Source organism: Amia ocellicauda, chromosome 14, assembly GCF_036373705.1.
Source record: "Amia ocellicauda isolate fAmiCal2 chromosome 14, fAmiCal2.hap1, whole genome shotgun sequence".
In the NCBI taxonomy this organism is placed as follows: domain Eukaryota; kingdom Metazoa; phylum Chordata; class Actinopteri; order Amiiformes; family Amiidae; genus Amia; species Amia ocellicauda.
The window spans coordinates 7050585-7065973 of record NC_089863.1 but is presented as its reverse complement, the minus strand read 5'-3'; the positions used below and the strand labels follow the sequence as shown (position 1 = coordinate 7065973).

Here is a 15389-nt window from a genome sequence, read left to right as displayed (position 1 = left end):
GATAGCATCAGGAATGTAAAGTTCATGTTTCGGACGGTGTTAATGAGCTCTTCTAATCTCTCATTTTTATTACATTCATCATTCACTTCTCTCTATTCAATATGGTTGTGTATTTTGGTTGGCATTATATTGCCTTTTATTTTGTGTTTTGATTTGCTTTCACCTCATTGTCTCATTTCTTATTCCCAACTGTTATTATTAAGCTTGCACGTGTGCCTTATTATCATTTGTTTTCGTTTGAGGGAATCAGCGCCGCACAACGCCCCTGGGTCCACCTGCACTCCATCAGCAAGCGTTCCTCGGGTACTTGGGCCATAAGTAATGAACGTCAGGTGTGCGTCTGTGTGTTTCTGCTCCCAGGTTGCGTGCGCCGCTTTTCCATCCACGACCCCGGTCTTGACCCTGCATCTACGAAACTCTGCATTAAGATCCTGTGGGGCCACATTCACAACTGTATACAGACCACTGTGTGTTTTTGGTTCATTTGGATGCCGCCTGGGAGTCTTGCTGAAACCTAGCAAAGTCGTCAACCAGGTCGTTGAAGACGGGCAAAAACATGGCTGCTGGCAGCGGTGGGATTTGAACCCACGCCTCCGAAGAGACTGGAGCCTTAATCCAGCACCTTAGACAGCTCGGCCACTCTACCAGGGGAAAGGCCCTGTCTTACCGCTTTGTATGTCTGGATGTATGTAAGCATGCATGCACGCATGCATGTATGTATGAAGTTATTGTCATGATGATTTCAATGATCAAATCCTATGCATTTAATCTAGTTTCGTCAAAAGACGTCGATTCAGGTGAAGTCTTGTGTCTGCGTGCAAACAGACTACGAGTCCACTGCGCAGTATGTGCGGGTCACAATACAATCCTTTCGAGCCCGTACAGATTGGGATGTTTTCATGCTTAATGTACTCGGTGCATCTTCAACAGCAGCAAAGGTCAACAGCGCTGTTGAAAATGTTGATACGCAGAAGCGTCCACCACATGAGACGACTGAAGCAGGTGTGACCGTAGACATCGTGCTGTGTGTGGTAACATGGCCGAGTGGTCTAAGGCGCTTCGTTTAAGCTCCAGTCTCTTTGGAGGCGTGGGTTAGAATCCCACCGTTGCCAACTTCCTTTAGCCATTTAAGTCATGGTGCTTTCCTAGTTGCACCTCGTCGTTCCATTTCACATGTTACTTTTCTTGAAATGTACTTTGCATGTCAATGGGGAATGCTCTCTGCAGACGAGGTGGCCAAGTGGTTAAGGCGATGGACTGCTAATCCATTGTGCTGTGCACGCGTGGGTTCGAATCCCATCCTCATCGGATCACGGCAGCCTCTTAAAGAAGAGCAATGATGCTGCCTCAATAAAGTGTTCATCTCTTTCCATTACGTTGCAATCCTGTTCCGTTTTGTCTCAAAATGTTGTCATTACCCTCGAGTGCAATAGCCGGGGTGACGGTGTGCATGGTGGGAGATGGCCTGTGAGGGTGCAGGGCGTGTCTGCTTGCTTTGGGTCTTGGGTGGGGGCTGGTGTGGCTGAAATGCCAGCGCTGAATTTTTGTTCCTGGGGCGAGGTATATGAGAAAAGGCCCCACTATCAAGATTTCAAGTGACCACACCACCCTCAATCAATTCCCCGCAAAGCCCAAGTTACTGGTGGGCACTTCAGCAGCCAAAGAGCCACACCTTGGTGCAATTAGAACATGGAATGAAACGAAAGCAATGACATTAAGATCTACACCTCCATAAAACAAGAGGCAAAGCTCTCACCCTTGGGGAAGGTGCACGTACAGCCCAGATAGCATCAGGAATGTAAAGTTCATGTTTCGGACGGTGTTAATGAGCTCTTCTAATCTCTCATTTTTATTACATTCATCATTCGCTTCTCTCTATTCAATATGGTTGTGTATATTGGTTGGCATTATATTGCCTTTTATTTTATGTTTTGATTTGCTTTCACCTCATTGTCTCATTTCTTATTCCCAACTGTTATTATTAAGCTTGCACGTGTGCCTTATTATCATTTGTTTTCGTTTGAGGGAATCAGCGCCGCACAACGCCCCTGGGTCCACCTGCACTCCATCAGCAAGCGTTCCTCGGGTACTTGGGCCATAAGTAATGAACGTCAGGTGTGCGTCTGTGTGTTTCTGCTCCCAGGTTGCGTGCGCCGCTTGTCCATCCACGACCCCGGTCTTGACCCTGCATCTACGAAACACTGCATTAAGATCCTGTGGGGCCACATTCACAACTGTATACAGACCACTGTGTGTTTTTGGTTCATTTGGATGCCGCCTGGGAGTCTTGCTGAAACCTAGCAAAGTGGTCAACCAGGTCGTTTAAGACGGGCAAAAACATGGCTGCTGGCAGCAGTGGGATTTGAACCCACGCCTCCGAAGAGACTGGAGCCTTAATCCAGCGCCTTAGACCGCTCGGCCACGCTACCCGGGTAAAGGCCCTGTCTTACCGCTTTGTATGTCTGGATGTATGTAAGCATGCATGCAACGCATGCATGTATGTATGAAGTTATTGTCATGATGATTTCAATGATCAAATCCTATGCATTTAATCTAGTTTCGTCAAAAGACGTCGATTCAGGTGAAGTCTTGTGTCTGCGTGCAAACAGACTACGAGTCCACTGCGCAGTATGTGCGGGTCACAATACAATCCTTTCGAGCCCGTACAGATTGGGATGTTTTCATGCTTAATGTACTCGGTGCATCTTCAACAGCAGCAAAGGTCAACAGCGCTGTTGAAAATGTTGATACGCAGAAGCGTCCACCACGTGAGACGACTGAAGCAGGTGTGACCGTAGACATCGTGCTGTGTGTGGTAACGTGGCCGAGTGGTCTAAGGCGCTTCGTTTAAGCTCCAGTCTCTTTGGAGGCGTGGGTTAGAATCCCACCGTTGCCAACTTCCTTTAGCCATTAAAGTCATGGTGCTTTCCTAGTTGCACCTCGTCGTTCCATTTCACACGTTACTTTTCTTGAAATGTACTTTGCATGTCAACGGGGCGCACTCTCGGCAGACGAGGTGGCCGAGTGGTTAAGGCGATGGACTGCTAATCCATTGTGCTGTGCACGCGTGGGTTCGAATCCCATCCTATTCGGATCACGGCAGCCTCTTACAGAAGAGCAGTGATGCTGCATCAATAAAGTGTTCATCTCTTTCCATTACGTTGCAGTCCTGTTCCGTCCTGTCTCAAAATGTTGTCATTACCCTCGAGTGCAATAGCCGGGGTGGCGGTGTGCATGGTGGGAGATGGCCTGCGAGGGTGCAGGGCGTGTCTGCTTGCTTTTGGTCTTGGGTGGGGGCTGGTGTGGCTGAAATGCCAGCGCTGAATTTTTGGTCCTGGGGCGAGGTATATGAGAAAAGGCCCCACTATCAAGATTTCAAGTGACCACACCACCCTCAATCAATTCCCCGCAAAGCCCAAGTTACTGGTGGGCACTTCAGCAGCCAAAGAGCCACACCTTGGTGCAATTAGAATATGGAATGAAACGAAAGCAATGACATTAAGATCTACACCTCCATAAAACAAGAGGCAAAGCTCTCACCCTTGGGGAAGGTGCACGTACAGCCCAGATAGCATCAGGAATGTAAAGTTCATGTTTCGGACGGTGTTAATGAGCTCTTCTAATCTCTCATTTTTATTACATTCATCATTCACTTCTCTCTATTCAATATGGTTGTGTATTTTGGTTGGCATTATATTGCCTTTTATTTTGTGTTTTGATTTGCTTTCACCTCATTGTCTCATTTCTTATTCCCAACTGTTATTATTAAGCTTGCACGTGTGCCTTATTATCATTTGTTTTCGTTTGAGGGAATCAGCGCCGCACAACGCCCCTGGGTCCACCTGCACTCCATCAGCAAGCGTTCCTCGGGTACTTGGGCCATAAGTAATGAACGTCAGGTGTGCGTCTGTGTGTTTCTGCTCCCAGGTTGCGTGCGCCGCTTTTCCATCCACGACCCCGGTCTTGACCCTGCATCTACGAAACTCTGCATTAAGATCCTGTGGGGCCACATTCACAACTGTATACAGACCACTGTGTGTTTTTGGTTCATTTGGATGCCGCCTGGGAGTCTTGCTGAAACCTAGCAAAGTCGTCAACCAGGTCGTTGAAGACGGGCAAAAACATGGCTGCTGGCAGCGGTGGGATTTGAACCCACGCCTCCGAAGAGACTGGAGCCTTAATCCAGCACCTTAGACCGCTCGGCCACGCTACCAGGGGAAAGGCCCTGTCTTACCGCTTTGTATGTCTGGATGTATGTAAGCATGCATGCACGCATGCATGTATGTATGAAGTTATTGTCATGATGATTTCAATGATCAAATCCTATGCATTTAATCTAGTTTCGTCAAAAGACGTCGATTCAGGTGAAGTCTTGTGTCTGCGTGCAAACAGACTACGAGTCCACTGCGCAGTATGTGCGGGTCACAATACAATCCTTTCGAGCCCGTACAGATTGGGATGTTTTCATGCTTAATGTACTCGGTGCATCTTCAACAGCAGCAAAGGTCAACAGCGCTGTTGAAAATGTTGATACGCAGAAGCGTCCACCACGTGAGACGACTGAAGCAGGTGTGACCGTAGACATCGTGCTGTGTGTGGTAACGTGGCCGAGTGGTCTAAGGCGCTTCGTTTAAGCTCCAGTCTCTTTGGAGGCGTGGGTTAGAATCCCACCGTTGCCAACTTCCTTTAGCCATTAAAGTCATGGTGCTTTCCTAGTTGCACCTCGTCGTTCCATTTCACACGTTACTTTTCTTGAAATGTACTTTGCATGTCAACGGGGCGTGCTCTCGGCAGACGAGGTGGCCGAGTGGTTAAGGCGATGGACTGCTAATCCATTGTGCTGTGCACGCGTGGGTTCGAATCCCATCCTATTCGGATCACGGCAGCCTCTTACAGAAGAGCAATGATGCTGCCTCAATAAAGTGTTCATCTCTTTCCATTACGTTGCAGTCCTGTTCCGTCCTGTCTCAAAATGTTGTCATTACCCTCGAGTGCAATAGCCGGGGTGGCGGTGTGCATGGTGGGAGATGGCCTGCGAGGGTGCAGGGCGTGTCTGCTTGCTTTGGGTCTTGGGTGGGGGCTGGTGTGGCTGAAATGCCAGCGCTGAATTTTTGGTCCTGGGGCGAGGTATATGAGAAAAGGCCCCACTATCAAGATTTCAAGTGACCACACCACCCTCAATCAATTCCCCGCAAAGCCCAAGTTACTGGTGGGCACTTCAGCAGCCAAAGAGCCACACCTTGGTGCAATTAGAACATGGAATGAAACGAAAGCAATGACATTAAGATCTACACCTCCATAAAACAAGAGGCAAAGCTCTCACCCTTGGGGAAGGTGCACGTACAGCCCAGATAGCATCAGGAATGTAAAGTTCATGTTTCGGACGGTGTTAATGAGCTCTTCTAATCTCTCATTTTTATTACATTCATCATTCGCTTCTCTCTATTCAATATGGTTGTGTATATTGGTTGGCATTATATTGCCTTTTATTTTGTGTTTTGATTTGCTTTCACCTCACTGTCTCATTTCTTATTCCCAACTGTTATTATTAAGCTTGCACGTGTGCCTTATTATCATTTGTTTTCGTTTGAGGGAATCAGCGCCGCACAACGCCCCTGGGTCCACCTGCACTCCATCAGCAAGCGTTCCTCGGGTACTTGGGCCATAAGTAATGAACGTCAGGTGTGCGTCTGTGTGTTTCTGCTCCCAGGTTGCGTGCGCCGCTTGTCCATCCACGACCCCGGTCTTGACCCTGCATCTACGAAACACTGCATTAAGATCCTGTGGGGCCACATTCACAACTGTATACAGACCACTGTGTGTTTTTGGTTCATTTGGATGCCGCCTGGGAGTCTTGCTGAAACCTAGCAAAGTCGTCAACCAGGTCGTTGAAGACGGGCAAAAACATGGCTGCTGGCAGCGGTGGGATTTGAACCCACGCCTCCGAAGAGACTGGAGCCTTAATCCAGCGCCTTAGACCGCTCGGCCACGCTACCCGGGTAAATGCCCTGTCTTACCGCTTTGTATGTCTGGATGTATGTAAGCATGCATGCACGCATGCATGTATGTATGAAGTTATTGTCATGATGATTTCAATGATCAAATCCTATGCATTTAATCTAGTTTCGTCAAAAGACGTCGATTCAGGTGAAGTCTTGTGTCTGCGTGCAAACAGACTACGAGTCCACTGCGCAGTATGTGCGGGTCACAATACAATCCTTTCGAGCCCGTACAGATTGGGATGTTTTCATGCTTAATGTACTCGGTGCATCTTCAACAGCAGCAAAGGTCAACAGCGCTGTTGAAAATGTTGATACGCAGAAGCGTCCACCACATGAGACGACTGAAGCAGGTGTGACCGTAGACATCGTGCTGTGTGTGGTAACGTGGCCGAGTGGTCTAAGGCGCTTCATTTAAGCTCCAGTCTCTTTGGAGGCGTGGGTTAGAATCCCACCGTTGCCAACTTCCTTTAGCCATTAAAGTCATGGTGCTTTCCTAGTTGCACCTCGTCGTTCCATTTCACACGTTACTTTTCTTGAAATGTACTTTGCATGTCAACGGGGAGCGCTCTCGGCAGACGAGGTGGCCGAGTGGTTAAGGCGATGGACTGCTAATCCATTGTGCTGTGCACGCATGGGTTCGAATCCCATCCTCGTCGGATCACGGCAGCCTCTTACAGAAGAGCAATGATGCTGCCTCAATAAAGTGTTCATCTCTTTCCATTACGTTGCAATCCTGTTCCGTCCTGTCTCAAAATGTTGTCATTACCCTCGAGTGCAATAGCCGGGGTGGCGGTGTGCATGGTGGGAGATGGCCTCCGAGGGTGCAGGGTGTGTCTGCTTGCTTTGGGTCTTGGGTGGGGGCTGGTGTGGCTGAAATGCCAGCGCTGAATTTTTGGTCCTGGGGCGAGGTATATGAGAAAAGGCCCCACTATCAAGATTTCAAGTGACCACACCACCCTCAATCAATTCCCCGCAAAGCCCAAGTTACTGGTGGGCACTTCAGCAGCCAAAGAGCCACACCTTGGTGCAATTAGAACATGGAATGAAACGAAAGCAATGACATTAAGATCTACACCTCCATAAAACAAGAGGCAAAGCTCTCACCCTTGGGGAAGGTGCACGTACAGCCCAGATAGCATCAGGAATGTAAAGTTCATGTTTCGGACGGTGTTAATGAGCTCTTCTAATCTCTCATTTTTATTACATTCATCATTCGCTTCTCTCTATTCAATATGGTTGTGTATTTTGGTTGGCATTATATTGCCTTTTATTTTGTGTTTTGATTTGCTTTCACCTCATTGTCTCATTTCTTATTCCCAACTTTTATTATTAAGCTTGCCCGTGTGCCTTATTATCATTTGTTTTCGTTTGAGGGAATCAGCGACGCACAAAGCCCCTGGGTCCACCCTCGCTGTTGAAAATGTTGATACGCAGAAGCGTCCACCACATGAGACGACTGAAGCAGGTGTGACCGTAGACATCGTGCTGTGTGTGGTAACATGGCCGAGTGGTCTAAGGCGCTTCGTTTAAGCTCCAGTCTCTTTGGAGGCATGGGTTAGAATCCCACCGTTGCCAACTTCCTTTAGCCATTAAAGTCATGGTGCTTTTCTAGTTGCACCTCGTCGTTCCATTTCACACGTTACTTTTCTTGAAATGTACTTTGCATGTCAACGGGGAGCGCTCTCTGCAGACGAGGTGGCCGAGTGGTTAAGGCGATGGACTGCTAATCCATTGTGCTGTGCACGCGTGGGTTCGAATCCCATCCTCGTCGGATCACGGCAGCCTTTTACAGAAGAGCAATGATGCTGCCTCAATAAAGTGTTCATCTCTTTCCATTACGTTGCAATCCTGTTACGTCCTGTCTCAAAATGTTGTCATTACCCTCGAGTGCAATAGCCGGGGTGGCGGTGTGCATGGTGGGAGATGGCCTGCGAGGGTGCAGGTCGTGTCTGCTTGCTTTGGGTCTTGGGTGGGGGCTGGTGTGGCTGAAATGCCAGCGCTGAATTTTTGGTCCTGGGTCGAGGTATATGAGAAAAGGCCCCACTATCAAGATTTCAAGTGACCACACCACCCTCAATCAATTCCCCGCAAAGCCCAAGTTACTGGTGGGCACTTCAGCAGCCAAAGAGCCACACCTTGGTGCAATTAGAACATGGAATGAAACGAAAGCAATGACATTAAGATCTACACCTCCATAAAACAAGAGGCAAAGCTCTCACCCTTGGGGAAGGTGCACGTACAGCCCAGATAGCATCAGGAATGTAAAGTTCATGTTTCGGACGGTGTTAATGAGCTCTTCTAATCTCTCATTTTTATTACATTCATCATTCGCTTCTCTCTATTCAATATGGTTGTGTATTTTGGTTGGCATTATATTGCCTTTTATTTTGTGTTTTGATTTGCTTTCACCTCATTGTCTCATTTCTTATTCCCAACTTTTATTATTAAGCTTGCACGTGTGCCTTATTATCATTTGTTTTCGTTTGAGGGAATCAGCGCCGCACAACGCCCCTGGGTCCACCTGCACTCCATCAGCAAGCGTTCCTCGGGTACTTGGGCCATAAGTAATGAACGTCAGGTGTGCGTCTGTGTGTTTCTGCTCCCAGGTTGCGTGCGCCGCTTTTCCATCCACGACCCCGGTCTTGACCCTGCATCTACGAAACACTGCATTAAGATCCTGTGGGGCCACATTCACAACTGTATACAGACCACTGTGTGTTTTTGGTTCATTTGGATGCCGCCTGGGAGTCTTGCTGAAACCTAGCAAAGTCGTCAACCAGGTCGTTGAAGTCGGGCAAAAACATGGCTGCTGGCAGCGGTGGGATTTGAACCCACGCCTCTGAAGAGACTGGAGCCTTAATCCAGCACCTTAGACCGCTCAGCCACGCTACCCGGGGAAAGGACCTGTCTTACCGCTTTGTATGTCTGGATGTATGTAAGCATGCATGCACGCATGCATGTATGTATGAAGTTATTGTCATGATGATTTCAATGATCAAATCCTATGCATTTAATCTAGTTTCGTCAAAAGACGTCGATTCAGGTGAAGTCTTGTGTCTGCGTGCAAACAGACTACGAGTCCACTGCGCAGTATGTGCGGGTCACAATACAATCCTTTCGAGCCGTACAGATTGGGATGTTTTCATGCTTAATGTACTCGGTGCATCTTCAACAGCAGCAAAGGTCAACAGCGCTGTTGAAAATGTTGATACGCAGAAGCGTCCACCACGTGAGACGACTGAAACAGGTGTGACCGTAGACATCGTGCTGTGTCTGGTAACGAGGCCGAGTGGTCTAAGGCGCTTCGTTTAAGCTCCAGTCTCTTTGGAGGCGTGGGTTAGAATCCCACCGTTGCCAACTTCCTTTAGCCATTAAAGTCATGGTGCTTTCCTAGTTGCACCTCGTCGTTCCATTTCACACGTTACTTTTCTTGAAATGTACTTTGCATGTCAACGGGGAGTGCTCTCGGCAGACGAGGTGGCTGAGTGGTTAAGGCGATGGACTGCTAATCCATTGTGCTGTGCACGCGTGGGTTCGAATCACATCCTTGTCGGATCACGGCAGCCTCTTACAGAAGAGCAATGATGCTGCCTCAATAAAGTGTTCATCTCTTTCCATTACGTTGCAATCCTGTTCCGTCCTGTCTCAAAATGTTGTCATTACCCTCGAGTGCAATAGCCGGGGTGGCGGTGTGCATGGTGGGAGATGGCCTGCGAGGGTGCAGGGCGTGTCTGCTTGCTTTGGGTCTTGGGTGGGGGCTGGTGTGGCTGAAATGCCAGCGCTGAATTTTTGGTCCTGGGGCGAGGTATATGAGAAATGGCCCCACTATCAAGATTTCAAGTGACCACACCACCCTCAATCAATTCCCCGCAAAGCCCAAGTTACTGGTGGGCACTTCAGCAGCCAAAGAGCCACACCTTGGTGCAATTAGAACATGGAATGAAACGAAAGCAATGACATTAAGATCTACACCTCCATAAAACAAGAGGCAAAGCTCTCACCCTTGGGGAAGGTGCACGTACAGCCCAGATAGCATCAGGAATGTAAAGTTCATGTTTCGGACGGTGTTAATGAGCTCTTCTAATCTCTCATTTTTATTACATTCATCATTCGCTTCTCTCTATTCAATATGGTTGTGTATATTGGTTGGCATTATATTGCCTTTTATTTTGTGTTTTGATTTGCTTTCACCTCACTGTCTCATTTCTTATTCCCAACTGTTATTATTAAGCTTGCACGTGTGCCTTATTATCATTTGTTTTCGTTTGAGGGAATCAGCGCCGCACAACGCCCCTGGGTCCACCTGCACTCCATCAGCAAGCGTTCCTCGGGTACTTGGGCCATAAGTAATGAACGTCAGGTGTGCGTCTGTGTGTTTCTGCTCCCAGGTTGCGTGCGCCGCTTGTCCATCCACGACCCCGGTCTTGACCCTGCATCTACGAAACACTGCATTAAGATCCTGTGGGGCCACATTCACAACTGTATACAGACCACTGTGTGTTTTTGGTTCATTTGGATGCCGCCTGGGAGTCTTGCTGAAACCTAGCAAAGTCGTCAACCAGGTCGTTGAAGACGGGCAAAAACATGGCTGCTGGCAGCGGTTGGATTTGAACCCACGCCTCCGAAGAGACTGGAGCCTTAATCCAGCGCCTTAGACCGCTCGGCCACGCTACCCGGGTAAATGCCCTGTCTTACCGCTTTGTATGTCTGGATGTATGTAAGCATGCATGCACGCATGCATGTATGTATGAAGTTATTGTCATGATGATTTCAATGATCAAATCCTATGCATTTAATCTAGTTTCGTCAAAAGACGTCGATTCAGGTGAAGTCTTGTGTCTGCGTGCAAACAGACTACGAGTCCACTGCGCAGTATGTGCGGGTCACAATACAATCCTTTCGAGCCCGTACAGATTGGGATGTTTTCATGCTTAATGTACTCGGTGCATCTTCAACAGCAGCAAAGGTCAACAGCGCTGTTGAAAATGTTGATACGCAGAAGCGTCCACCACATGAGACGACTGAAGCAGGTGTGACCGTAGACATCGTGCTGTGTGTGGTAACGTGGCCGAGTGGTCTAAGGCGCTTCATTTAAGCTCCAGTCTCTTTGGAGGCGTGGGTTAGAATCCCACCGTTGCCAACTTCCTTTAGCCATTAAAGTCATGGTGCTTTCCTAGTTGCACCTCGTCGTTCCATTTCACACGTTACTTTTCTTGAAATGTACTTTGCATGTCAACGGGGAGCGCTCTCGGCAGACGAGGTGGCCGAGTGGTTAAGGCGATGGACTGCTAATCCATTGTGCTGTGCACGCATGGGTTCGAATCCCATCCTCGTCGGATCACGGCAGCCTCTTACAGAAGAGCAATGATGCTGCCTCAATAAAGTGTTCATCTCTTTCCATTACGTTGCAATCCTGTTCCGTCCTGTCTCAAAATGTTGTCATTACCCTCGAGTGCAATAGCCGGGGTGGCGGTGTGCATGGTGGGAGATGGCCTCCGAGGGTGCAGGGTGTGTCTGCTTGCTTTGGGTCTTGGGTGGGGGCTGGTGTGGCTGAAATGCCAGCGCTGAATTTTTGGTCCTGGGGCGAGGTATATGAGAAAAGGCCCCACTATCAAGATTTCAAGTGACCACACCACCCTCAATCAATTCCCCGCAAAGCCCAAGTTACTGGTGGGCACTTCAGCAGCCAAAGAGCCACACCTTGGTGCAATTAGAACATGGAATGAAACGAAAGCAATGACATTAAGATCTACACCTCCATAAAACAAGAGGCAAAGCTCTCACCCTTGGGGAAGGTGCACGTACAGCCCAGATAGCATCAGGAATGTAAAGTTCATGTTTCGGACGGTGTTAATGAGCTCTTCTAATCTCTCATTTTTATTACATTCATCATTCGCTTCTCTCTATTCAATATGGTTGTGTATTTTGGTTGGCATTATATTGCCTTTTATTTTGTGTTTTGATTTGCTTTCACCTCATTGTCTCATTTCTTATTCCCAACTTTTATTATTAAGCTTGCCCGTGTGCCTTATTATCATTTGTTTTCGTTTGAGGGAATCAGCGACGCACAAAGCCCCTGGGTCCACCCTCGCTGTTGAAAATGTTGATACGCAGAAGCGTCCACCACATGAGACGACTGAAGCAGGTGTGACCGTAGATATCGTGCTGTGTGTGGTAACATGGCCGAGTGGTCTAAGGCGCTTCGTTTAAGCTCCAGTCTCTTTGGAGGCATGGGTTAGAATCCCACCGTTGCCAACTTCCTTTAGCCATTAAAGTCATGGTGCTTTTCTAGTTGCACCTCGTCGTTCCATTTCACACGTTACTTTTCTTGAAATGTACTTTGCATGTCAACGGGGAGCGCTTTCTGCAGACGAGGTGGCCGAGTGGTTAAGGCGATGGACTGCTAATCCATTGTGCTGTGCACGCGTGGGTTCGAATCCCATCCTCGTCGGATCACGGCAGCCTTTTACAGAAGAGCAATGATGCTGCCTCAATAAAGTGTTCATCTCTTTCCATTACGTTGCAATCCTGTTCCGTCCTGTCTCAAAATGTTGTCATTACCCTCGAGTGCAATAGCCGGGGTGGCGGTGTGCATGGTGGGAGATGGCCTGCGAGGGTGCAGGTCGTGTCTGCTTGCTTTGGGTCTTGGGTGGGGGCTGGTGTGGCTGAAATGCCAGCGCTGAATTTTTGGTCCTGGGTCGAGGTATATGAGAAAAGGCCCCACTATCAAGATTTCAAGTGACCACACCACCCTCAATCAATTCCCCGCAAAGCCCAAGTTACTGGTGGGCACTTCAGCAGCCAAAGAGCCACACCTTGGTGCAATTAGAACATGGAATGAAACGAAAGCAATGACATTAAGATCTACACCTCCATAAAACAAGAGGCAAAGCTCTCACCCTTGGGGAAGGTGCACGTACAGCCCAGATAGCATCAGGAATGTAAAGTTCATGTTTCGGACGGTGTTAATGAGCTCTTCTAATCTCTCATTTTTATTACATTCATCATTCGCTTCTCTCTATTCAATATGGTTGTGTATTTTGGTTGGCATTATATTGCCTTTTATTTTGTGTTTTGATTTGCTTTCACCTCATTGTCTCATTTCTTATTCCCAACTTTTATTATTAAGCTTGCACGTGTGCCTTATTATCATTTGTTTTCGTTTGAGGGAATCAGCGCCGCACAACGCCCCTGGGTCCACCTGCACTCCATCAGCAAGCGTTCCTCGGGTACTTGGGCCATAAGTAATGAACGTCAGGTGTGCGTCTGTGTGTTTCTGCTCCCAGGTTGCGTGCGCCGCTTTTCCATCCACGACCCCGGTCTTGACCCTGCATCTACGAAACACTGCATTAAGATCCTGTGGGGCCACATTCACAACTGTATACAGACCACTGTGTGTTTTTGGTTCATTTGGATGCCGCCTGGGAGTCTTGCTGAAACCTAGCAAAGTCGTCAACCAGGTCGTTGAAGTCGGGCAAAAACATGGCTGCTGGCAGCGGTGGGATTTGAACCCACGCCTCTGAAGAGACTGGAGCCTTAATCCAGCACCTTAGACCGCTCAGCCACGCTACCCGGGGAAAGGACCTGTCTTACCGCTTTGTATGTCTGGATGTATGTAAGCATGCATGCACGCATGCATGTATGTATGAAGTTATTGTCATGATGATTTCAATGATCAAATCCTATGCATTTAATCTAGTTTCGTCAAAAGACGTCGATTCAGGTGAAGTCTTGTGTCTGCGTGCAAACAGACTACGAGTCCACTGCGCAGTATGTGCGGGTCACAATACAATCCTTTCGAGCCGTACAGATTGGGATGTTTTCATGCTTAATGTACTCGGTGCATCTTCAACAGCAGCAAAGGTCAACAGCGCTGTTGAAAATGTTGATACGCAGAAGCGTCCACCACGTGAGACGACTGAAACAGGTGTGACCGTAGACATCGTGCTGTGTCTGGTAACGAGGCCGAGTGGTCTAAGGCGCTTCGTTTAAGCTCCAGTCTCTTTGGAGGCGTGGGTTAGAATCCCACCGTTGCCAACTTCCTTTAGCCATTAAAGTCATGGTGCTTTCCTAGTTGCACCTCGTCGTTCCATTTCACACGTTACTTTTCTTGAAATGTACTTTGCATGTCAACGGGGAGCGCTCTCGGCAGACGAGGTGGCTGAGTGGTTAAGGCGATGGACTGCTAATCCATTGTGCTGTGCACGCGTGGGTTCGAATCACATCCTTGTCGGATCACGGCAGCCTCTTACAGAAGAGCAATGATGCTGCCTCAATAAAGTGTTCATCTCTTTCCATTACGTTGCAATCCTGTTCCGTCCTGTCTCAAAATGTTGTCATTACCCTCGAGTGCAATAGCCGGGGTGGCGGTGTGCATGGTGGGAGATGGCCTGCGAGGGTGCAGGGCGTGTCTGCTTGCTTTGGGTCTTGGGTGGGGGCTGGTGTGGCTGAAATGCCAGCGCTGAATTTTTGGTCCTGGGGCGAGGTATATGAGAAATGGCCCCACTATCAAGATTTCAAGTGACCACACCACCCTCAATCAATTCCCCGCAAAGCCCAAGTTACTGGTGGGCACTTCAGCAGCCAAAGAGCCACACCTTGGTGCAATTAGAAGATGGAATGAAACGAAAGCAATGACATTAAGATCTACACCTCCATAAAACAAGAGGCAAAGCTCTCACCCTTGGGGAAGGTGCACGTACAGCCCAGATAGCATCAGGAATGTAAAGTTCATGTTTCGGACGGTGTTAATGAGCTCTTCTAATCTCTCATTTTTATTACATTCATCATTCGCTTCTCTCTATTCAATATGGTTGTGTATTTTGGTTGGCATTATATTGCCTTTTATTTTGTGTTTTGATTTGCTTTCACCTCATTGTCTCATTTCTTATTCCCAACTTTTATTATTAAGCTTGCCCGTGTGCCTTATTATCATTTGTTTTCGTTTGAGGGAATCAGCGCCGCACAACGCCCCTGGGTCCACCTGCACTCCATCAGCAAGCGTTCCTCGGGTACTTGGGCCATAAGTAATGAACGTCAGGTGTGCGTCTGTGTGTTTCTGCTCCCAGGTTGCGTGCGCCGCTTGTCCATCCACGACCCCGGTCTTGACCGTGCATCTACGAAACACTGCATTAAGATCCTGTGGGGCCACATTCACAACTGTATACAGACCACTGTGTGTTTTTGGTTCATTTGGATGCCGCCTGGGAGTCTTGCTGAAACCTAGCAAAGTCGTCAACCAGGTCGTTGAAGACGGGCAAAAACATGGCTGCTGGCAGCGGTGGGATTTGAACCCACGCCTCCGAAGAGACTGGAGCCTTAATCCAGCGCCTTAGACCGCTCGGCCACGCTACCCGGGGAAAGGCACTGTCTTACCGCTTTGTATGT

The 15389-nt window shown here is 48.3% G+C and overlaps 17 non-coding genes across 17 annotated transcripts; 9 read left to right on the top strand and 8 right to left on the bottom strand.

Moving 5' to 3' along the window:
- Positions 1–564: 564 nt before the first annotated feature.
- trnal-aag (transfer RNA leucine (anticodon AAG)) lies at positions 565–646 on the bottom strand. Its single transcript has one exon. It is a non-coding gene; the product is annotated as a tRNA-Leu (tRNA).
- Positions 647–1226: 580 nt separating this feature from the next.
- trnas-gcu (transfer RNA serine (anticodon GCU)) lies at positions 1227–1308 on the top strand. Its single transcript has one exon. It is a non-coding gene; the product is annotated as a tRNA-Ser (tRNA).
- A 1039-nt stretch (positions 1309–2347) lies between these two features.
- Positions 2348–2429, bottom strand: trnal-aag (transfer RNA leucine (anticodon AAG)). The gene has a single exon. It is a non-coding gene; the product is annotated as a tRNA-Leu (tRNA).
- Positions 2430–3010: 581 nt separating this feature from the next.
- Positions 3011–3092, top strand: trnas-gcu (transfer RNA serine (anticodon GCU)). The gene has a single exon. It is a non-coding gene; the product is annotated as a tRNA-Ser (tRNA).
- Positions 3093–4131: 1039 nt separating this feature from the next.
- trnal-aag (transfer RNA leucine (anticodon AAG)) lies at positions 4132–4213 on the bottom strand. The gene has a single exon. It is a non-coding gene; the product is annotated as a tRNA-Leu (tRNA).
- Positions 4214–4793: 580 nt separating this feature from the next.
- trnas-gcu (transfer RNA serine (anticodon GCU)) lies at positions 4794–4875 on the top strand. The gene has a single exon. It is a non-coding gene; the product is annotated as a tRNA-Ser (tRNA).
- Positions 4876–5914: 1039 nt separating this feature from the next.
- Positions 5915–5996, bottom strand: trnal-aag (transfer RNA leucine (anticodon AAG)). Its single transcript has one exon. It is a non-coding gene; the product is annotated as a tRNA-Leu (tRNA).
- A 580-nt stretch (positions 5997–6576) lies between these two features.
- trnas-gcu (transfer RNA serine (anticodon GCU)) lies at positions 6577–6658 on the top strand. The gene has a single exon. It is a non-coding gene; the product is annotated as a tRNA-Ser (tRNA).
- A 1033-nt stretch (positions 6659–7691) lies between these two features.
- On the top strand, positions 7692–7773 carry trnas-gcu (transfer RNA serine (anticodon GCU)). The gene has a single exon. It is a non-coding gene; the product is annotated as a tRNA-Ser (tRNA).
- Positions 7774–8812: 1039 nt separating this feature from the next.
- Positions 8813–8894, bottom strand: trnal-aag (transfer RNA leucine (anticodon AAG)). Its single transcript has one exon. It is a non-coding gene; the product is annotated as a tRNA-Leu (tRNA).
- A 579-nt stretch (positions 8895–9473) lies between these two features.
- Positions 9474–9555, top strand: trnas-gcu (transfer RNA serine (anticodon GCU)). The gene has a single exon. It is a non-coding gene; the product is annotated as a tRNA-Ser (tRNA).
- Positions 9556–10594: 1039 nt separating this feature from the next.
- trnal-aag (transfer RNA leucine (anticodon AAG)) lies at positions 10595–10676 on the bottom strand. Its single transcript has one exon. It is a non-coding gene; the product is annotated as a tRNA-Leu (tRNA).
- Positions 10677–11256: 580 nt separating this feature from the next.
- trnas-gcu (transfer RNA serine (anticodon GCU)) lies at positions 11257–11338 on the top strand. The gene has a single exon. It is a non-coding gene; the product is annotated as a tRNA-Ser (tRNA).
- Positions 11339–12371: 1033 nt separating this feature from the next.
- Positions 12372–12453, top strand: trnas-gcu (transfer RNA serine (anticodon GCU)). The gene has a single exon. It is a non-coding gene; the product is annotated as a tRNA-Ser (tRNA).
- Positions 12454–13492: 1039 nt separating this feature from the next.
- On the bottom strand, positions 13493–13574 carry trnal-aag (transfer RNA leucine (anticodon AAG)). The gene has a single exon. It is a non-coding gene; the product is annotated as a tRNA-Leu (tRNA).
- A 579-nt stretch (positions 13575–14153) lies between these two features.
- trnas-gcu (transfer RNA serine (anticodon GCU)) lies at positions 14154–14235 on the top strand. The gene has a single exon. It is a non-coding gene; the product is annotated as a tRNA-Ser (tRNA).
- Positions 14236–15274: 1039 nt separating this feature from the next.
- Positions 15275–15356, bottom strand: trnal-aag (transfer RNA leucine (anticodon AAG)). Its single transcript has one exon. It is a non-coding gene; the product is annotated as a tRNA-Leu (tRNA).
- Positions 15357–15389: the final 33 nt, after the last annotated feature.